The 23,491-nt window shown below is 39.0% G+C and overlaps 1 protein-coding gene and 1 long non-coding RNA gene across 2 annotated transcripts in view; one reads left to right on the forward strand and one right to left on the reverse strand.

The window, feature by feature from the left end:
- DLG2 (discs large MAGUK scaffold protein 2) overlaps positions 1-23,491 on the reverse strand; it is a 2,308,738-nt gene that overhangs the window by 1,565,623 nt on the left and 719,624 nt on the right. The gene's annotated exons all lie outside the window — the stretch shown is intronic.
- On the forward strand, positions 12,001-21,499 carry LOC145523245 (uncharacterized). Its single transcript, XR_014066449.1, has 3 exons — positions 12,001-14,570; positions 20,262-20,584; positions 21,115-21,499. It is a non-coding gene; the product is annotated as an uncharacterized LOC145523245 (long non-coding RNA).

A 23,491-nucleotide genomic window follows, 5' to 3' on the forward strand; every position in this document is an offset into this window, starting at 1 on the left:
CTAGTGGAAGAATAGACAGTTAACTGGAAAATTGCATATGTCTATAAAATAAATACATTCTTCTGTATACTTTAACAATTTGAAAATATTTATTAGTTAACTATGTTATTAATATCATCAAGTTCAATGGTTAAATTTTAAAGAAATCAATTATAGATATAACACTGTATATATTCACTGTATTAAATTTGATGGTTATTTTTATAATAAGAAACATTATGATCAAGCATAATTGGATCATAGAAGATAAAACCAAATGAATTTAGCTCTTCAATTCACTTTTCTCACATTTAAAACTAATCTAGTGCAACAGAAATAAAAATCTATTTCTTGGGAATTTGCTCCCCTTTCTTATTTGTCCAGTTTCTTATCCAAAAAGTTATTAAAGATGTTACATGTTATTTTATTTTAAACCCTCAAGATCAAATCATCAACCTCATGATTACTCTGTAGTATGGGCTTCCCTGGTGGCACGGTGGTAAAGAATCTGCCTACCAATGTAGGAGATGTGGATTTGATCCCTGGGCCAGCAAGATTCCCTGAAGAAGGAAATGGCAATCACTCCATTATTCTTGCCTGAGAAATTCCATGAACAGAAGAGTATGGTGGGCTACATTCCATGGGGTGGCAAAGAGTCAGACATGACTTGGTGTCTAAACAACAATGAAATCAAAATTCAAGGCCGTCAAGGTTCATTACAAAATTTATTCTTATATCCGAAGGTCATGGTTTCCTTCTGACCTTTCTTTCAATCCTTATTGTCCTACCTTAGATATCCAGTAAGCCCCTATGTGAAACAGATAATTAAAATATTGGATACAACATTTAATATAAATAGAAAAATTAGTTAGTTAACATTGAAACAAAGAACTAACATGAAGAAATACACCCTGTTACCATGTTTTCAGCTTAATAGAAAAGAGATGACCTCACCAATAACCATAGCATGTAATTTTATTTGATAAATGCTATGGAAAATGACAGCAACTTTCAATGGATATGACCAGAGTAGAAGTCATTGAGTATCTTCTTCTAGGAAGCCCAAGGAGTCATGAAGGAATAGACTGAGAAGGATGGGAAGCGGAGAACAAAGAAACTGACAGCCAGTCTCTGTAATTTACCCTGAACAAACAGTACAGTGAGTGTTGTCACAAGACAAGTCACCCAGGCTTTCTACTAGAGATGATGTTGGCTTTGAACTTTGACACCACAGTCAATATCTAATCATGGATTTTTCACTTTTTAATAGTACTCTCTTTTGAGACTTATCAAAATAAATGTCTTTCAAGATTCAGTATTTAGTAAAAGCCAAAGCCTTTGACAGTGTGGATCACAATAAACTGTGGAAAATTCTGAAAGAGATGGGAATACTAGACCATCTGACCTGTCTCTTGAGAAACCTGTATGCAGGTCAGGAAGCAACAGTTAGAACTGGACATGGAACAACAGACTGGTTCCAAATAGAAAAAGGAGTACGTCAAGGCTGTATATTGTCACCCTGCTTATTTAACTTATATGCAGAGTACATCATGAGAAACGCTGGGCTGGAAGAAACACAATCTGGAATCAAGATTGCCAGGAGAAATACCAATAACCTCAGATATGCAGATGACACCACCCTTATGGCAGAAAGTGAAGAAGAACTAAAGAGCCTCTTGATGAAAGTGAAAGAGGAGAGTGAAAAAGTTGGCTTAAAGCTCAACGTTCAGAAAACTAAGATCATGGCATCTGGTCCCATCACTTCATGGGAAATAGATGGGGAAACAGTGGCAACAGTGTCAGACTTTATTTTTTTGGGCTCCAAAATCACTGCTGATGGTGATTGCAGCCATGAAATTACAAGCCGCTTACTCCTTGGAAGGAAGGTTATGGCCAACCTAGATAGCATATTTAAAAGCAGAGACGTTACTTTGCCAACAAAAGTCCGTCTAGTCAAGGCTATGGTTTTTCCAGTGGTCATGTATGGAAGTGAGAGTTGGACAGTGAAGAAAGCTGAGCGCCGCAGAATTGATGCTTTTGAACTGTGGTGTTGGAGAAGACTCTTGAGAGTCCCTTGGACTTCAAGGAGATCCAATCAGTCCATCCTAAGGGAGATCAATCCTGGGTGTTCATTGGAAGGACTGATGTTGAAGCTGAAACTCCAATACTTTGGCCACCTCATGCAAAGAGTTGACTCATTGGAAAAGACCCTAATGCTGGGTAGGATTGGGGGCAGGAGGAGAAGGAGATGACAGAAGATAAGATGGTTGGATGGCATCACTGACTCGATGGACATGGGTTTGTGTCGACTCCGGGAGTTGGTGATGGACAGAGAGGCCTGGCGTGCTGCAGTTCATGGGGTCACAAAGAGTAGGACACGACTGAGCGACTGAACTGAACTGAACAGAACTTTATCTTAAATTCTACTACTCCATTAACCATAAATAAAATTTAAAATAAGCCCTTTCTTTCAGAGTCACGACAGAGTTAAATATTATAATTTTATATTTAGATAGTTGTTTAGATTAATAAAGTGCTTTATATCTTAAAATGGTCATGTTGTTATAGGGTATTTTAATTTTATACAGTAGACTTGTAAGTTAGCTGTTACTACTCCCATTTTATAGATGAAGTTAACTGAAGATCATGAAAACAAAGTTTCATATCAACAAATATCAAAGGTGGAATATAAATTCCTCATGTATACTAATTCAAATTCTATAGTAGTTTCTAATGTTTGGCACCATTTGCTAAACAAATATTTCCTTAGTTTGAAATTAAGATAAAAAGGAAGACTGAACTTGCAATACAAAAAACAAAACACATGAGTTTTAAAAATATTTGGAGGGAATTCCCTGACAGTCCAGTGGTTAGGACTCTGCACGTCCACTGCAAGGGGATAGGGTTTGATCCCTGGTTGGGGAACTAAGATCCCGTATGCTTCATAGAGTAGACAAAACAAACAAAAACTATTTTGGGAGATGAACATATAGAGAATAATAATAAATTATTTGATTTTTTTCTGAAACCTTAATAAAAATATCTCCAAAGTTGCTAATCAACCAAAAATATGTCCAAATTTTAAACCAATAAGGTTTATGAAAACTTCTTGGGCTTTCTTAGAAGGCAGTTTTGTAAAATTCTTGAATGAAAATCTGGACCCAGGCCTTATTTCTCCAGCACTCCATGGGTGATGATGACTCAGTGGTAACATACTTGCTTACAGTTACTACAAATTTCCAGATGGCAAATACATGGCTACAGTTGGAACAAGCAAAACCAAGAACTCTAATTCCTATTTAGTCTTGACAAAGACTTCTTTTACCTTAGCATTTGAAACATTTTATATATATATATAAATATAATTTTATATATTATATTTATATATATATATATGCTTGTAGATTTTCATAGTGCCTCTGAGGTTAAAAAGGTAAACCCTCTGTTTCAATACATCATGTGGTAGTACTTATCTCCACCCTCTTACAGAAGCTGAAATTCTTAATAATTATAATAGGAACAATGATAAGCCCTTATATCTGAAAAGTGCTTTCACACAGGGGATCTGATTTCATCTTCACAGCATCTCTACCCACAAAGCTGGTATCCCCCAGGGTTCTGTCTATAGTTTTATCTCTTTCACTCTTCACAGCCTCCCTAGGAAAACTTCTCCACACCTGCGGTTTCAACCATCACCTATGTGGTAATGATGCACAAATTTCTATTTCCAGCTTAGTGCTCACAATGGAGGTGCAGATGGACACGTGTACTAAACAAACCCCAGGGACTATCTTCAGTAACTGCTACTCAACATATGTGAACTGATGTTCTTTTTCAAGGCTCCTCTCTGTTCAAATTCTCTACAACAACTAAAAATACCATAATCTATCAGTTATCCAAGCTGAAAATGCAAGTCTCAGCCTCTACCTGTTTTTTCACACCTACATAGTAACTAAGTCTTGATGTCTCTTCAGGAGGATTTCTCATTTCTCATATCAAGATATTTTCATAGCATATGCCCTTACCTTTCTCTTTACTGGACAACTACAAAAATTCCCTACATCTTTCCCCCATTCATGACTGACTCCATGTCCAGACCACCTTCTAATTCTCCTGCCAGAATAATCCTCCTAACACAAATCCGGTCAAGACAATCCCTTGCTTTAAATCCTAAGAAAAAATTGAACATGTAATGGTATAAAGCATGGCAACAAGATAAAGTTCAAACTTCCTGATGGAGACTATAGGACCTTAACAATATCACTCCAAATCATATTTTGCTAACCTCACTTTCTCCACACTCTTTACACAGAGATACATTTGCCAGTCCCCATACAAGATCACTGAGTTTCATTACTTTCATGACATATTCCAATTAACAGAAACTCCCTACCTCCAACTTATCCTTTTAAGATCTACTTCAAGAGTGTCCCAGTTCCCCTAGAAATAGTTACCCAAGGCACTCTAGCCCCAGAGTTCCCTTATCTCATCCTAATGGTATATGTGCATATACACCAGTGAACCCCACTACAATCTGAGCTCCTCAGGGTAAGGCCCTCTCTCACTCATCTTCATATCTCTAGTAGTTGGCAGTACACATGAATTTGGTTAAATTAAGTAATGGATATGTCTGTGTAAGAGGGCTTCCCTGGTGTCTCAGATGGTAAAGAATCCTCCTACAGTGCAAGAGACCTGGGTTCGATTGGTGGGTTGGGAAGATCCCCTGGAGGAGGGCACGACAACCCACTCCAGTGTTCTCGCCTGGAGAATCCCACGGACAGAGGATCCTGGTGGGCTACGGTCCATGGGGTCAAAAAGAGTCAAACACGACTGAGTAACTAAGCACATGTCTGTAATATATATAGCAATATCTCCACTTTACAGAGGTTTGGGAAAGCCATATAATTACAACAAATCCAACTGGTTTAATTACTGAATTTAATCTCCTGCAGATAATTCTAGTGCTAATTAGATGTGGAGGGTGTTAAGAGTAAAATAGGCACTAATACATTTTCTATGTAAATGTACATAAAAATATATAGTCAATAATGATTAAAGATGTTGTTGTTGTTCAGTGGCTAAGTCATGCCCAACTCTTTGCAGTCCCATGGGCTGCAGAACGCCAGGCTTCCCTGTCCTTCACTATCTCCTGGAGTTTGCTCAAATTCCTGTCCATAGAGCCAGTGATGCTATCTAACCATCTCATCCTCTATTGCCCTCTTCTCCTTTTACATTTCCACAAAAAACTTTTAAAATGTTAAAAAAAAATAAGTTACACACCCCCTCAAACAAAATATTTTCAACAAACAATAGAAAAAATATCATTAATATCCTTAGTATGTGAAAAGGTTTTACAGATAAATATAAGTTTCTGCTTTTTTTCAATGACATGAAAGGAAATCACAAATGAGAAATATAAATGACTATAAGTCTGTATAATGTTCAATACCATTGGTAAATATAAGCAATGAACCAACAATGGAATAAAAAATTTAACCAAATTAACAAATATTAAAACGTTACACCACTTTATCTTATACATAATGGTGTAAAAAATATCCATACTGTGCAAAGAAGTACTTCTTTGTCTTTAAGTTTACCTTTTGCTGAGCTTCACTTTAGTTATAATTATATGCCTTTGTTTATCTAATTATGTTGTCAGATGTACCATGAACAAAGCAATATTCCAAACAGGTATGTATGCATGGCTGCTGCTCGGTCACTTCAGTTGTGTCTGCCTCTGCAACCCTATAGACTGTAGCCCGCCAAGCTCCTTTGTCCATGGGATTTTCCAGGCAGAATACTAGAGTGGATTGCCATGCTTTCCTCCAGGAGATCTTCCCGACCCCGTAATCGAACCCACATTTCTTTTTTTTTTTAATTAGTTTATTTATCTGTTTTTTAACTTTACAATATTGTATTTGCTTGAAACCACATTTCCTGCATAGTAGGTGTATTCTTTACCCACTGAGCCACCTGGAAAGCTCTCTATGCATGGGCCCACTTCTTACTCTAGGTGGCCTCCACGACAACCTGTATGACTGCTGATCGACGTTCCAACAGCAGCCAAGATGTCTGACTACAATTCAGGTTTCACTTACACTATATTGATATTGGAAGTTTTCTAGGCAAATAGGTAGTCCTTTAAAAATAAATAAACTAAGAACTTGAATTATCGCACAGATAACATGTTATTTTCCTACTCAAAAACCTTAATAACTTTCCTTACTTTACAAGGTTAAGTGATAACTTCTCACCTGGATATTCATAATTTGGCTCCAATGCATTTTTTATCATCTCATTCTCTAACAAGACTAGACAACATATGCATGCATGCTAAGTCACTTCAATCGTGTCCGACTCTTTGCAACCCTGTGGGCTGAAGCCTCTGTTTGTAGGATTCTCCAGGCAAGAATATTGGATTGAATTGCCTTGCCCGCCTCCAGGGGATCTTCCTGACCCAGGGATTGAACTTGAGTCTCTTATATCTCCTGCATTGGCAGACTACATATGCTATTTACCAAATGCTCCTTAAGCTTTCTTGCTGTCACACATTGCTACATGCTATTTCTTTTGCTGGGAATGCCTTTTTTGCTGCTCATAAATGACAGAGTTCAAGTCCTGTTTATGCTTTAAATCCAACTACCAAAACCATCTCTTTAACTTAGTTTTCCCATATTTATAAAATAAGCATAATAAACCAAACTCATAGAAAAAGGGATTGGATCTGTGGTTACCAGAGTTGGGGGTAGGGAAAGGGGGGGTTAGATAAAGTGGTCAAAAAATACAAATTTCCAATTAGAAGACAAGTACTAGGGGTGTATGTGTGTACTAGATATGTATGCGTGCTCAGTCATGTCTGACTCTGCAACCCCATGGACTGTAGCCCGTGAGACTCCTCCATCCATGGGATTCCCCAGGCAAGAACACTAAAGTGGGTTACCATTCCCTTTTCCAGAGGATCTTCCTGATCCAGAGGTCAAGACCACATCTCCTGCATCAGCAGGTGGATTCTTTACCACTGCTGCTGCTGCTGCTAAGTCGCTTCAGTCGTGTCCGACTCTGTGCGACCCCATAGACGGCAGCCCACCAGGCTCCCCTGTCCCTGGGATTCTCCAGGCAAGAACAATGGAGTGGGTTGCCATTTCCTTCTCCAATGCATGACAGTGAAAAGTGAAAGTGAAGTTGCTCAGTCGTGTCCGACTCTTAGCGACCCCATGGACTGCAGCCTACCAGGCTCCTCCGTCCATGGGATTTTCCAGGCAAGAGTACTGGAGTGGGGTGCCATTGCCTTCTCTGTCTTTACCACTGATCCACCTGGAAAACCCAAGGGGATGTAATGTACAACATGATTAATATAACTAACAATTAGTATATGTTACATATGAAAGTTGTTAAGAGAGTAAATCCTAAGATTTCCCATCAGTAGAGACATTGTTTCCTATTTCCTTAATTTTTTATGTATATGAGATTATGGATGATCACCAAAATTACTGTATTTATCATTCATGATATATGTACATCCAATCATTTTGCTATATACTTTAAACTTCTACCACACTATATGTCAATTATACTTCAATAAAACTTGAAAGAAGAAAGAGAACAGAATAGGAGAGGAGAGGAGAAGGGAAGGGAAGGGAAGGAAAAGGAACGGAAGGGAGGAAGAGGAAAGGGAAAAGAGAAAAGAGAATAAAAGGAAAAAATGTGTAACTTTTTCTAACTGCTTCATGTATTTGTGTACAGGATCCTCTTTTCCACTACTGCTGTCTCTCCTTCAATGGTAAACACTGCTCTAAAGTGAAAGAATTTTGCAAAATGTAATTGTTCACGGGGTCGTAGAGTCAAACATGACTGAGCGACTAACACACACACACACACACACACACACACATCATCCAAATAAAATATTCAGTGCTTTCTCTCTATGATACTGAAAGGCACTAGCAGAAGCTATCTCCTAACGCAATATCCTCTGCGATCTTTTAATTTGAAATACAAAAACACTGGTAATAAAATTGATTTATCTTTTTTCCTGTGTTTTAAAGCATTCGTTTACTGTAAAATAAAGCAGAGACCCAGAAAACCACAGAAAATGTAGAATTTGATGGATTATAGAAGGCAAAGCACCTGTAACCTCCTCACAGGTCAAGAAATAGAACTTTTCCAGTCACCACAGAAGTCTCTAGGTGGTAAGACTTGATATACCTCAGGTCAATTAAAATCCCCCCTTTCCTTTGAATGTAATCATATTCTGACTCTTTTAAGTCTTTTCTTTTATTTCTCTATATTCTATTTATTCAAGTATGCATTCCTTGACTTATAGCTTAGTTTTGTGTCTCACACCAAATAAATTTCTTAGACCTATAAGGTTTCCCACTGTGTGGACTTTACACACAGTGAAGTCTTAAATGTCCCTACACTTGATTTTGAATAAAATCTCAAGAACCAATGACTCTCTGAATTATAAGCACATTAAACCAAATGATGGAAAAAAAAAAATCTAACTCCTCCAAAGAATAAAAATGCCTTGCTTAAATCTCATTTAGAATTTAAAACCTAGTCCAGGGTAAGACCCCTAGTTTTACAAATTCAGCGCTAATAATTGGGCTAATGGAGTCAGAGAGGATATCCAAATATTTCATTAGTCAAATATCATTTAAAATAATAGCCTCAGGGATATATTTTGTGAGCTTTATTTTCCTTAATAAGAGAGTCATTTCCCACATTTATAGAGAATTAACACTAGGCTATGGTTTTTCCAGTGGTCATGTATGGATGTGAGAGTTGGACTATAAAGAAAGCTAAGCGCTGAAGAATTGATGCTTTTGAACTGTGGAGTTGGAAAAGACTCTTAAGAGTCCCTTGGACTGCAAGGAGCTCCAACCAGTCCACCCTAAAGGAGATCAGTCCTGGGTGTTCATTGGAAGGTCTGATGTTGAAGCTGAAACTCCAATACTTTGGCCACCTGATGCAAAGAGCTGACTCATTAGAAAAGACCCTGATGTTGGGTAAGATTGAGAGCAGGAGGAGAAGGGGATGACAGAGGATGAGATGGTTGGATGGCATCACCAACTCAATGGACATGAGTTTGGGTGGGCTCTGGGAGTTAGTGTTGGACACGGAGGGCTGGCATGCTGTAGTCCATGGGGCTGCAAAGAGTCGGACACGACTGAGCGACTGAACTGAACTGAACACTAAAATATATTTTTTGCACCCCTAAAAAATTAAATCCACCAAAATATGGGCTACCCAGGTGGTTCAGTGGTAAAGAATTCGCCTGCCAGTGCATAAGACATGTGTTCAATCCCTGCGTCAGGAAAATCCCCTGGTGAAGGAAAGGGCAATCTACTCCAGTATTCTTGCCTGGAAGATCCCATGGATAGAGGAGCCTGGAGGGCTACAGGCCATGTGGCCATCAAGAATCTGATTTGACTGAGCACACATGCATACCAAAATGTAGCGGGGTGGGGGTGGGGGAACATGCTTGTGACAGGATAAACCACCCAGTGATTTGACACATCCATTGCCCATTACCCACAGCAAGGGTACCACTTGCACAGAGCCAAGAGGTAGCAATGATTAGTGTGCTCCAGGTCAGAGAAGGGGAGATGATGGATATATTATTAAACAAAAATATATTATCTGGGACAGGAGACATGAGAATTTAAAGAAAATAAGCTGACAGCTTATAAAAAATATTTGCCTTCTTCTGCCATTTATCATGCTCATAACTCCTTACAACTGAGACATGAAACATTAAACAGAGAATATTGATGTTAGGTTTTATGTACTTTTCACATCAAATTATCACATGCAGTTCTTAAAATATCTCTATGATACCAAATAAACTATCACTATCTCCATTTTACAGAGTAGAAATTAAAGGATTGAGAGGTTAAGTAGCTTGACTAAGAAATTCTTGGAGGCATAGAGAACTACAGTATAGATGCAGAGTACGGTCAGGGCTTTCCAGCTGGTGCTAGTGGTAAAGAACCCGACTGTCAATGCAGGAGACTTAAGAGATGCGGGTTCGATTTCTGGGTTGGGAAGATCCCCTGGAGCGGGGCATGGCAACCTACTATAGTATCCTTGCCTGGAGAATCCCATGGACAGAAGAACCTGGGTGGGCTATGGTTCACAGGGTCACAAAAAGTCAGACACTATTGAAGCAACTTAGCATTCCATGCTGTGGAATGGTCCACAGACCAGAAACAGCAGCGGCACCTTGCTGGTCACTCCCCAAACCTAGACAATCACAATCCATGGAAGCAGAACTCAGGAATCTATACTGCAACAAGCTATCCGGATGATTCTTAATCATAGTAAAGTTTGAGGCACACTGATGTAAAGGAAAGATCAAGAGTTTTAAAGCCAACAAAACTGAGCTTAAATTAGAACTTTCAGAATTATGAAGATGAAGAAATCATCATGTAAGTAAAGCATTTAAGATAGCATTCAGCAGAAAACAGTCACGCCTTACACAATAATCATTCCTTTGAACCATCAGTGGATCTACTTACAGGAAGACATCTGGACTCCTAGGGGAAACAATCAGTTTCCTTCCCTACTCACCAGAACTGAGACCCATAAAGAGTGGAATGAGAGTTTTTTTTCCAGACTTAAGGCCAATCCTGTAAGAACATGTTATCAGTGCACTTTTTCCACTTTAGGGACAGGGCAGAAGTCATTTAATCATTCATTTTTATAATATATACTTCTATAGGGCTGTATTTTGTGTGCTGTGTTTAAGGCTGATGCTATAATGTAGACACAACTGGCAAGGTTTCTACCATGAAAGAATTGGAAGGCTAGTTAGGAAATAGATGGTCATCAAATAATCCAAGATATACACAGACTTTAGCAAAGTATGGTAAGTATTCTAAAGGATGGGTCCAGATTAATGACAGTTTATAGATGGAGCCAGATTTAGAATTGATGATTTTGAATTGTGGTGCTGGAGAAGACTCTTGAGAGTCCCTTGAACAGCAAGATCAAACCAGTCAATCCTAAAGGAAATCAACCATGAACATTCATTGGAAGGACTGACGTTGAAGCTGAAACTCCAACACTTTGGCCACCTGATGCAAGGAGCTGACTCATTGGAAAAGACTGATGCTGGGAAAGATGGAAGGCTAAAGGAGAAGCGGGCAGCAGAGGATAAGATGGTTGGATGGCATCATTGACTCAATGGACATGAGTTTGAGCAAACTCCAGGAGATAGTGAAAGACAAGGAAGACTGGCTTGCTGCAATCCGTGAGGTCACAAAATTTGGACACAACTGAGCGACTCAACAACAATGAGATCTAGAATATGGGGGTAAGGATGACCTTTAGGGAAGATGAAGATTTGAGATGAGACATGAAGGATGAGTAGGACTTAACCAGATGAAGGGCTGGTAGGGGTCACTGTAGAGAAAAGGGTATATTGAAAATAAATCGGATGTTTTGAGGACATGAGGAGGGTGTAGCTCATACAGGGAAAATTTGGAGGGTATAGCGGACAGTGACACTAGATGGGCAGGCTGGAGCCAGATCACACAAGAGCAGGTGAAACACATTTAGAGCAAAGGGGATTGTTTTAAACATTTAAGCAGATATATGACATTATTGTCAGCTTCCCTGGTGGCCCAGGGGTAAAGAATCCCCCTGTCAATGGAGGAGATGTGGGTTAGATCCCCGGGTCAGAAAGATACCCTGGAGAAGGAAATGGAAACCCATTCCAGTATTTCTGCCTGGGAAATACCACAGACAGAGAAACCTGGCAGGCTACAGTCCATGGGGTCAAAAAAGAGTCGGACACAATTTAGCGACTAAACAACAACAGCATGACATCAAAATCACATTTAAAAAATCTACCTCTGGTCGCATTATAGAAAACAGGGGTAGATCAAGAATAGATGGAGGAAGCCCCCTTTAGGAATATAGTCTCTTTAGTCTCAGCAAGAAAGAAAAGGCATCCTGGGTTAGAGTAGCAATAGAAGAGGTAGAAGAAAAATCAAGATTTGCAAAAGGGTTATAGACTGCAGGTTATAGTGCAAAACAATGTCACAGAAGAGTAAGACTCATTTTGGAACCTCCAAAATTATACACATGGACAGATCAAGCCACTGAAGCTAGGCCTTCCACCTAGACCTATAGAGTTAAGAACCTTGATAAAAACAGAGAGAGAAATAGCACTTTTCAGCTGAGGATGAAATAGAGGTTTGTGCAGATGACAGATACCAGAGAAGCCTTATCTAGCAAGAGTGCAAGTTAGTGGGGTCAAAAGTTTAGTTCATCACTACGTAGAGAAAGAGCCACACACCATTTTTCATACATCTCTTATCCACTGAGGCTCCAGGTACAGCATTAACAAGAGAAACCAACATTAACAGTGTCTATTTGGGAATAGATGGCTACTTAGGATGGTTGGGGAGAAATTCCAGGGGGTACAAAGGCAAAATAGAAAGAGGTTGGAATTAGACAGACTTCTGCTCCAATATCTGTTCTAGCTATAATACCTTGGAAAAGTACCTGTACATTTGAAATTTTCAGTTTTCTCATCTGTTAAAAAGGGTAATTCCACCTCCCTCTGATTTCTTGTAAAAAGCAGAATTAACATAATTAAAATACCTAGTACAGTAGCTAACTCACGGAGTTAAAAATTATTAATAATTATTGTAAGGATGTATCGATGATGATAATACCAAATATTTACTGGGATCTTACTAAATACCATGTCGTCTACTAAAACCATAACACAGATTAATTTATATAATCTTTAATATGGCCTCATAAAGTGAGTAACATAATTACAGATAAGGAAGGTAGAAGCTCAGTGATAGTAAGTAACATGCCCACTATCAGAAAACTATTAAGTTGTAGAATCTAGATTCAAGTCCAGGTGGTTTGATCCCAGACTCCTCCCATTCTTAACCACTGTGAGCCATTGTCTCTTTTATACTCTGGAGAAGTAGGGCGTTACAGAAAGAAGTTTTTTTTAATAAAAAAAAAAACATCAAAAAGACCAGTGTTAAGTGCTTGATGTACTATTTACCAGCAATGACTCTGGAGAGAGCTCCCTTAGTCTCTCTTAGTTTTACTTATCTCGGCTCTGAAACAGGGATTTAAACAAACATTTGCCCGCCTCTGCAGCTAAAACATACTTGATGTCTAATAAATAAAAGTTAAGTAAGTATATGAATGATTCTCCATGATATAAGCTTAAAAATCTTCTCATATCAGTGTGTGTGAATATGATGGACTAGAACGAGTACAGGTTTCTGCAGCCTGGAAAGTTAGTGTCAGCAGCGAGAACAACACAGAAGAGTCAGGCAAGGGCTCCAATCTGACTTCTGTGAGTTTGGATGGTTTCCTATTCCGACATACCTGCATAGGGAGAGAGCAAGGAACTGACCCAAGATACAGCAAGCTAAAACATACATTCCTTCTTTCTTTGAACTAGTATAGAGTTTTAATGCTAAAATGAAGGTATCGATAGACAAGATTTATGGAAAATTATAATCAATTTTCTGAGGAAATGGAGTCATTTCTAAATCTTCCCTCAAGAAAGCCAAAAGACCAAAAGAAATGTATCACTAGTAGGGCTACCCATTTGTGCTTCCAAGCACAAGCTTCAATATGCATTTTTTAAACCCAAAGGGAATGCAAAACTCAGATTTGTTTTCACAGGAGACTAACTGCTGACTGAAGATGTGGCATTTAAAGCATACACCATGGAAATGAGATTGTCTGAATCACGGCTTCTTCAGGCCTACTCAATCCTCCCTGATTGACAGGTCCAACTTCATTTATACAGAGAAGATTCCTTTCATGAGAAAACTCAACATATGACTAACTGGGAGATGGAGATAAGTGTTAAGGAATGACATTTCCAACACATGATAGCATTTGGAAAGCACAGATGATTAAAAAATACACACACACACACACACACACACACACACACACAGAGCTGGTTGTGGGTTTTTTCCCCCCAGTTTCCATAGGCTGGTCTACAGAATAACACAAATAAGAATGTAAAGGAGAATCTGTGCCAATGTTCAAAAAACAGTTCAACTCAATAAATATTTACTGCAGGCTTACCATGCACCAAACACTGGTCTCACAAAACAAACACTTTGCCTTAAGGGGTTTACATGCAAGTAAGTCAATATCACAGAGTATGTTTGGAGCTAAAATTGAGCAGTGTAGACAAGAAAGAGTGGAAGGTGACTAATTTTGCCTGGGGCAAAGAGGAATTCACTAAGGAACTTAAACCAGTATATGATTTTGAAGGTCAAATAAGACTTTTCAACGGGTACCACATTGGAATGAACAGAAAAGAAGGCTTTCCATTCCAATGAGACAGGCCTACATCCACATGGCAGGTGTGTATTCTCCCAAGATGGTATAAATATTTAGGTTCACTGGCAAAGTGGTCATGCATTTGAGAGGCAGTGAATTTCAATGGAGAAATTATTAGACAGTAGTAGTGTGTGTGTGTACAAGTCACTTAACCTCCCTGGACCTCAGCCGAGACTTGAAACTTGGAATCTCTAAGTTCCTTTTTAAGCCTAATGTTTAATGGTTGTGTTCAGTTCAGTTCAGTCGCTCAGTCGTGTCCGACTCTTTGCGACCCCATGAATTGCAGCACGCCAGGCCTCTCTGTCCATCACCAACTCCTGGAGTCCACCCAAACCCATGTCCATCGAGTCAGTGATGCCATCCAACCATCTCATCCTCTGTCATCCCCTTCTCCTCCCACCCCCAATCCTACCCAGCATTAGGGTCTTTTCCAATGAGTCAACTCTTCACATGAGGTGGCCAAAGTACTGGAGTTTCAGCTTCAACATCAGACCTTTCAATGAACACCCAGGATTGATCTCTTTTAGGATGGATTGATTGGATCTCCTTGCAGTCCAAGGGACTCTCAAGAGTCTTCTCCAACACCACAGTTCAAAAGCATCAATTCTTCAGCGCTCAGCTTTCTTCACCGTCCAACTCTCTCAACCATACATGACCACTGGAAAAACCATAGCCTTGACTAGACGGACTTTTGTTGGCAAAGTAATGTCTCTGCTTTTAAATATGCTATCTAGGTTGGCCATAACCTTCCTTCCAAGGAGCAAGCGCGATCCTAGAAATACAGGGCTAGAAAGTGCCCTATCTATTCACCTCAAAGCCTAGATAGGGAGAGAGACTGCTAACCACACTGGTTGTAAAAACTCCATGGGAAGAAAGAATTACACGCTAGCCTCTAGGTCAGCTCTACCCAAGAGAAATATAATGAGGCCCAAAAGGTGAGCCACATATGTAGCCTTAAAATTCCTAGTAATCTGAGCAGAGAAAAAATAAATAAATAATTTTAATACTATATTATATTGAAACCTACATATTCAAAATATTTCAAAATACAGTCTAAAAAAAATTTCAAATAGTTTACTATTTTTCCCGTTGGTAAGTCTTTAAAAGCTAATATATATTTGACACTTATTAATAACATCTCAATTCAAACTAGTCACACTCCAAGGGCTCAGCAGCCAGTGTGACTGGTGGACACTCTCCTGGGTAGCACAGCTGTAGGGTGTATCTTCAGAAACTGCTGGACAGCTCCAGGGACACCCGCATTCCTCTACCACATGAAATTAGGTTTGAAATTAATTGTTATTGTTGAATTTTATGTCAACTGTCAGGGCTTTGTTTCCTAAGGAGTATCCCCTGAAAGTAGTAGCATTTTCCTCTACTTACATCTCAGCAAAAAGAAGACTAGAAATTTGCTTTCACATGACCTTTCGGGTTTGGGGTGGACATCACTGAAGAAGGAAGGAATTTACCACTGCCTCAATTTCCCTTACGTATAAGACACTTTGAAGGGCTTGTAACTATTAGCGTACATTAAGTTGTACGATGGAATCTAAGTCTACAGGATAGACATTAGCATCTCATTTCATGGATGAGAAAACTAAGGCTTAGATCAAGGCTAAACAACTAGCTCAGACTCACACAGCTGGAAAGAGGTGGAGAAGGAATTCAGAATAAGGGTTATGATACTTAAAAGACTCACAGATTCACAAAGCTGGAAAGAGGTGGAGAAGGAATTCAACCAAGAGCTATGATATTTAAGAGACAGGGTTACTAGAGCTAACCCTGCTAGGTCACATAAAATCTCAGAGCATTATAGTCTGAATAGTCCAGCATCCTGAAATTCCTCTTCTGACCATGAAAGCCCTGAATCTAGGCATCTCTTCACAAGCCTGGGCTAATTCTTTCCTAAACAGCACTTGAGGTTTATGTCTCTCAGTTGCTTTACCTCTAGAAAAGCTAGACAACAAAACCCTCTCTCTCATTCCTTCCTAAGACTACTAAGTCAAAACCAATCCCAACACTTTCGCCCTTAAACCAAGCAGCCACATTTTCACTCTTTCTGATTATCAAAGCTTTTGTATGAACACTCAAGAAGAAAAATATGGGGCTCCGCAAAGAGATATGGTATAGATGGGGAAGACTGGCTCTGTCAACTTCTTGTGTGTGACTTGGGCACACTAATGTGCCTCTCTAAGCCTCAGTTTTACAGTCTATTAAATGAGGGCAGCCGCAATACCTGACGGGGTTGTTATAAGGATTAAGATAAAAGACAATGCCATTCCTAGCACACAGGAAGCGCTCCTTGAGTCAAGGCCTTCTTTTCTTTTGCAACACACTAACCATCAATGGCCCTGTTATGTTTTGCTGCTCTTTCGACTCATTCCCAATAGTTGGCCTCTTCCCCAGGAGTATTATCTGTCTATGTGCATAGGCTCAATAAGAAATACACATGGAAATAGGACCTCAGGCCTTCCCCCCCTCAGCCTACTCAGCGGAACTGAAGTGAAAAGGATAGACATTCATGTGTGTCTTTTTCTCTGGGGGATATATTATCCCCTACTTAAAATTGTGTCAAAAATACTCTGCCCAGAATGTTCCTGAGGGATTTTATGGCACTGACCATCTCGCTCGCCCAGCCAAAGCTTTACATCCTGCCTCTAGCCATTTTTGTCTTACAGGCTCTGCAGACTGTGGTGCACACCAGGGAACGTGGCTTTGTTTAGCCCTGAAGGAGTGGATAATGAGAGAAGAGGTGAGAATCACCCGGTGCTGCAAAAATTGATGTTATTGACTGTTGGACTCAAGGAAAGAGAAAACAACCTTGCTGAGGGTGGTGGACTGGAAGGAGGAAAGGAACCGGAAGTGGTGGCAGAGTCTACTAATGGGAATGGCAGATAGCACTGACTGAGTGAATCTCATTATTGAGCAAGTGTGGCCTCAGCAATCTCCACCCACCCCCAGTCTCTATTGCTTCAGCCATTTTGTAAAACTTTCTTCTAACCTATTTACCTGCATTTTCAAACAATGTCTTAGATCTGATGGAAAACGTGAGTGCTTTTCATGGTACTGGTGAAGTTTCCATTTTTATTTATTTTGTTTTTTTTTCTTATCTGCTATTTGCAATAACTGAATTTTTAGAACTAATCAAATGCTACTCTAAAAGCTTTATTAGAGAATCTTCTTCAGACAGAATGATTTTATGTCAAATTAAATTAAATTCAATAATCCATTACCTAAAACACACAGACATAGATACCATTTCTTAATAATGCCTCTGTTCCTTGTATAGAATACAGTGTTTAGCACAAAAGGGAGATTCAATTAATATTTGCTTTAAAAATGAGCTGAAGAAGATATGAAATTCACATTCTAGTAAAGAAAACAAACAAGAATAAACACCTCCAATATAAGGGATACACATTACACTATTAATACAAGGTGCTACATTAGTTATACAAAGTATAGCAAGTGTTTCACTAATAGTAGAAAGTAATATAAAATAATAAACAAACAAAAAAAATAAGCAACAGAGAAGTTTCATGTGGGAGAAGATAAGAACTGGCAGCGTCCAGATGTAGGGAGAGAAATGGTAAATGTAGGGAGAGAAAAGGCAAATACTTTTCTAAACAATTAGAAGGGAAAAACAATGACAAATATTTTATAGTGTTCTAGAATTTACAAAGTGTTTTTATATTCTGTTCGGGCTTCCCTGGTAGCTCAGCTGGTAAGGAATTTGCCTGCAATGCAGCAGATGCCAGTTCGATTTCTGGGTCAGGAAGATCAGCTGGACAAAGGATAGGCTACCCACTCCAGTATTCTTGGGCTTCCCTGGTGGCTCAGCTGGTAAAGAATCCGCCTGCAATGCAGACCTGGGTTCGATTCCTGGGTTGGGAAGATCCCCTGGAAAGGCTGCCCACTCCTGTATTCCGGCCTGCAGAATTCCATGGACTGTATGCTTTGTAAGAACCATACAAGGCACAATGAGTGTGGTTCGGTGATGTTTAAAGGCACCTTGTGCACAGAAAAGACTATTTGGCGCTCTCTTGGTTTACAAAATTAATATTTATTTTTTTCAAGTTATAAACTCAAAAGCCAACTGCTACTTAACTTTTTAAGATCAGTTTACAAGTGTGCTGTTCTATTTATAAATCAAGCGAGATTTTTACAATCACCATTTTAAAAGCTTTAAGGACTTAATTAAATTCCCCTTGAACAATTAACCTGCATTTATAAATTTAATATATTAAATTTACTTTAAAGTACTTTGTCTAAAAAACAAACTTTCCCAAGTATTTAAATAATTCCTTTATATCTAGTAAATGCAACATAAAATATGGGAAGTTTTAAGCTTTATATGTTTCAATGCAAATAAAGAATGGTAAGAGTCTCTATATCCTTCATCTTACAATCTCAAGTCAAAATCAGTTCCTTGACATTCTAAAAGTGATGTGTTAAATACTCCAATCTAGCAAATTCTCTTTAAAAATACAAGTACATACACTACTAAATATATGTAATTATTATATAAAAACATATTCACAAAAAAGTTTAATTTCCTTCATTATTCTATGGAAGTACCTCAGTTGTGTCCAATTCTTTGCAACCCATGGACTGCAGCCCACCAGACTTGTCTGCCCATGGGGATTCCCCAGGCAAGAACCTGGAGTGGGTTGCCATTCCCTTCTCCAGGGGATCTTCCTGACCCAGGGATCCAACCTGGGTCTCTTGCATCGCAGGTAGATTCTTTACCATCCGAGTCACCTGGGTGAGCTCATTAATCTATAATTAATCAACATATTTTTCCGGATTAAAGACCTCTGCCCACTAAGGAAGCAATTATGCAAATTCTGTGCTTGATTTCCCAAGAAATTTTGAGGGATTCATATTTCGTTGACTGAGGTTGTAAACCTGTATAGATCTTGGCTAAGCAATGTGTAACTACAGCTATTGAGGATGACTTTTCTCATCTCCTCAATGATAAGACCAACTATTTTTTTATAATCACTATTTTATGAACTCCAAAATTTTAGAAAGGAATTTGGTCCTACATGTTTTCCCCTGGATTCAAAATATATCATAAAGGAATACAGCTACACAAATTCACAACTACCAACTTTAAAGCAAATTTTCATCACTGCTTCAGTTGGAGTTTCACTGACTTTCTTAAAATATTTCAACATCTTTTAATTTTAATTAGGTCCCATTTGTTTATTTTTGCTTTTATTTCCAATATTCTGGGAGGTGGGTCATAGAGGATCCTGCTGTGGTTTATGTCAGAGAGTATTTTGCCTATGTTTTCCTCTAGGAGTTTTATAGTTTCTGGTCTTATGTTTAGATCTTTAATCCATTTTGAGTTTATTTTTGTGTATGTGGGCTGGGCTGGAAGAAACACAAGCTGGAATCAAGATTGCCGGGAGAAATATCAATAACCTCAGATATGCAGATGACACCATCCTTATGGCAGAAAGTGAAGAAGAACTAAAGAGCCTCTTGATGAAAGTGAAACGGGAGAGTAAAAAAGTTGGCTTAAAGCTCAACATTCAGAACACTGAGATCATGGCATCTGGTCCCATCACTTCATGGGAAATAGATGGGGAAACAGTGGAAACAGTGTCAGACTTTATTTTTCTGGGCTCCAAAATCAGTGCAGATGGTGATTGCAGCCATGAAATTAAAAGACGCTTACTCCTTGGAAAGAAGGTTATGACCAACCTAGATAGCATATTGAAAAGCAGAGTCATTACTTTGTCAACAAAGGTCCATCTAGTCAAGGCTATCGTTTTTCCAGTAGTCATGTATGGATGTGAGAGTTGGACAGTGAAGAAAGCTGGGCACTGAAGAATTGATAGTTTTGAACTGTGGTGTTGGAGAAGACTCTTGAGAGTCCCTTGGACTGCAGGAAGATCCAACCAGTCCATCCTAAAGAAGATCAGTCCTGGGTATTCATTGGAAGGACTGAAGTTGAAGCTGAAACTCCAATACTTTGGCCATCTCATGCGACGAGTTGACTCATTGGAAAAGACCCTAATGCTGGGAAGGATTGGGGACAGGAGGAGAAGGGGATGACAGAGGATGAGAGGGCTGGATGGCCTTACCAACTCGATGGATACGGGTTTGGGTAGACTCCGGGAATTGATTATGAACAGGGAGGCCTGGTGTGCTGCGATTCATGGGGTCGCAAAGAGTCGGACACGACTGAGCGACTGAACTGAACTGAACTGAATTGATGGCCTAACACTTCTAACAAAGTGTTCTAGTTTGATTCTTTTACAAGTGGTTGACCAGTTTTCCCAGCACCACTTGTTAGAGAGATTGTCTTTTTTCCACTGTATATTCTTGCCTCCTTTACCCACTGAGGAAACCAGAATTGAAAGAGATACGTGTACCCCAATGTTCATCGCAGCAGTGTTTATAATAGTCAGGACATGGAAACAGCCTAGATGCCCATCAGCAGAAGAATGGATAAGGAAGCTGTGGTACATATACACAATGGAATATTACTCAGCCATTAAAAAGAATACATTCAAATCAGTTCTAATGAGGTGGATGAAACTGGAGCCTATTATACAGAGTGAAGTAAGCCAGAAAGAAAAACAACAATACAGTATACTAACACATATATATGGAATTTAGTAAATCGGTAAAGATAACCCTGTATGCGAGACAGCAAAAGAGACACAGATATATAGAACAGTATATGGACTCTATGGGAAAGGGCAAGGGCCGGATGATATGGGAGAATGGCACTGAATCATGTAAATTATCATATGTGAAACAAATCGCCAGCCCAGGTTCGATGCATGATACAGGGTGCTAGGGGCTCGTGCACTGGGATGACCCGGGAGGATGGGATGGGGAGGGAGGTGGGAGGGGGGTTCTGGTAGGGGAACACATGTACACCCATGGTGGATTCATGTCAATGTATGGCAAAACAAATACAATATTGTAAAGTTAAAAAATAGATAAACTAATTAAAAAAATATTTCAACATCTTTTGAATAGATGCAGAATATCTCTGATGCTTTGTCTATTTAAAGTCTTGTTCATGATATTAGATGGATGTTACGATTATCATCTCAACTAAGACATTAGAAATTAAACATCAGAAAAACTGATCATTCACCTAGAAGTGTAGCAGACTATTTTTCTAAGTGAATACGGTTTTCAAACCTAGGTTTTCCACCAAACATCCAGTTTCCACTTCTCTTCTATGTCATGAGGAATGAAGAGGTAGAAGGACACAAGAAGTGGAAGAAATCATTCAAAGGTCGACTCTTCAGGATTTGTGAGCTGATTAAATATCCACTGGGACTTGAGAGTTAAAAATAATTTCAGTGTTTCTACTCTAAATGCCTAGGAGATCTGGTTGACTTCTTTTTAAAATAGTTTCATACACACAAACACACACACATACACACACAACCCAACAGTTCAGAGCACATTATTTGGTGGTGTAGGTTTAGAGACAGTGTTAGGGGACTAGCTAGAGAAACATATTTGCATTACGTATACATATTTTCCCTGTTTGAAGTTCAATGCAATGATCCTTTTGAAACTCAGACTCCCCATATATTTTTTCCAAACTGTATCTCATTTCAAAGCTATTCCAAGGTTATACTTGAAAGCTTTCTATCCTCTGCTGAATGGTAATGGTCTGAGAAAAACAATGCTTTCAGTCCCTACCTACCTTTATTTATTTACTTTTCAAAAAAAAAGTTTCCCTCTTATGTGGCCATTTTAAAAGATGTTTCTGGAGAATTATTAATGACATGAGGATGTTTTTATGATACTAGTATTGACTGAAAACACAGGACACAAATAATACACCTTAATCCTAGATATGTTCCATACATGACATCACATTCATAAACATACACTTACACACAAGTAGACATTTTTGTCCTTCTTGGTATTTACATAATTTCTGTAATGAACATATATTACTTTTATACTCTTAAAAACAGTTGAGGACTTCCCTGGTGGTCCAGTGGTTAAGAATCTACCTGCTAATTCAGGGGACAAGGGTTTGATCCCCAGTCCAGGAAGATTCCATATGCCTCAGGGAAACTAAGCTGGTATGCCACAACTACTGAAGCCCGTGAGCCCTAGAGCTGGTGCTCCTCAACAAGAGAAGCCACTGCAATGAGAAATCCACACACTCAACTAGAGTACCCCTATTCGCCGCAACTAGAGAAAGCCCATGTGTAGCAAGGAAAATCCAGTTGCAACCATAAAGAAGTAAATATATATTTTTGTTAAGTTCAGATACGATGCATACTAATTATAACTGATTCCTAAGTTTACTTTTCCTAAAAAGTTTGAAAGACTGCAGATTATAAATCAACTGACTAAACATCCAACCCACATGCACAGGACTCTAGAAAGATTCAAGAATCTACGTCAGGAATCCACCTCATTCCCCTCCTTCCAGGCTCACAGCATACTACTTGATCACTTTCCTCTCTGAATCCAGGTACAATCTTAAGAAAATAAATACATCCAGGTAGACCTTAATGAAAAAATAAGTCCATGTATACTTTCATTGGAAGGACTGATATTGAAGCTGAAACTCCAATACTTTGGCCACCTCATGCGAAGAGTTGACTCATTGGAAAAGACCCTAATGCTGGATAGGATTGGGGGCAGGAGGAGAAGGAGACGACAGAGGATGAGATGGCTGGATGGCATCACCAACTCGATGGACATGGGTTTAGGTAGACTCCAGGAGTTGGTGATGGACAGGGAGGCCTGGTGTGCTGCGATTCATGGGGTCACAAAGAGTCGGACACGACTGAGCGACTGAACTGAACTGAACTGATACTTTTTAAAAGAATATGCAAGTCTAAGTACACCCATTAGAAATTAAACAATAAATAAATAAAATAAGACTCAATATTTGTCTCCTGCTATTCACCTCACTTTCATTTTTTAAAAGGGTATTTCCTCAGTGTCTTCCAATTAAATTCTTCCTATTTAGAAAGTCCCAAAGCCTTTTATGAGTTTAAAAAAAAGATCTAGTTTACCTCTGAGAAATATTTAGGGCCAGACCTTCTCAGGGTCAAATGTCTCCTTGTTTTATTGCTCATCTTTTCCTTTTCAATTCTTGAAAGTTAGGTCCTCCAAGCAACACCAATTTATCCTGGGGAGTTTTATTATCTTATTT

The sequence above is a fragment of the Giraffa tippelskirchi genome, chromosome 10 (assembly GCF_054371585.1).
Source record: "Giraffa tippelskirchi isolate mGirTip1 chromosome 10, T2T-mGirTip1v1.2.pri, whole genome shotgun sequence".
Lineage (NCBI taxonomy): Eukaryota > Metazoa > Chordata > Mammalia > Artiodactyla > Giraffidae > Giraffa > Giraffa tippelskirchi.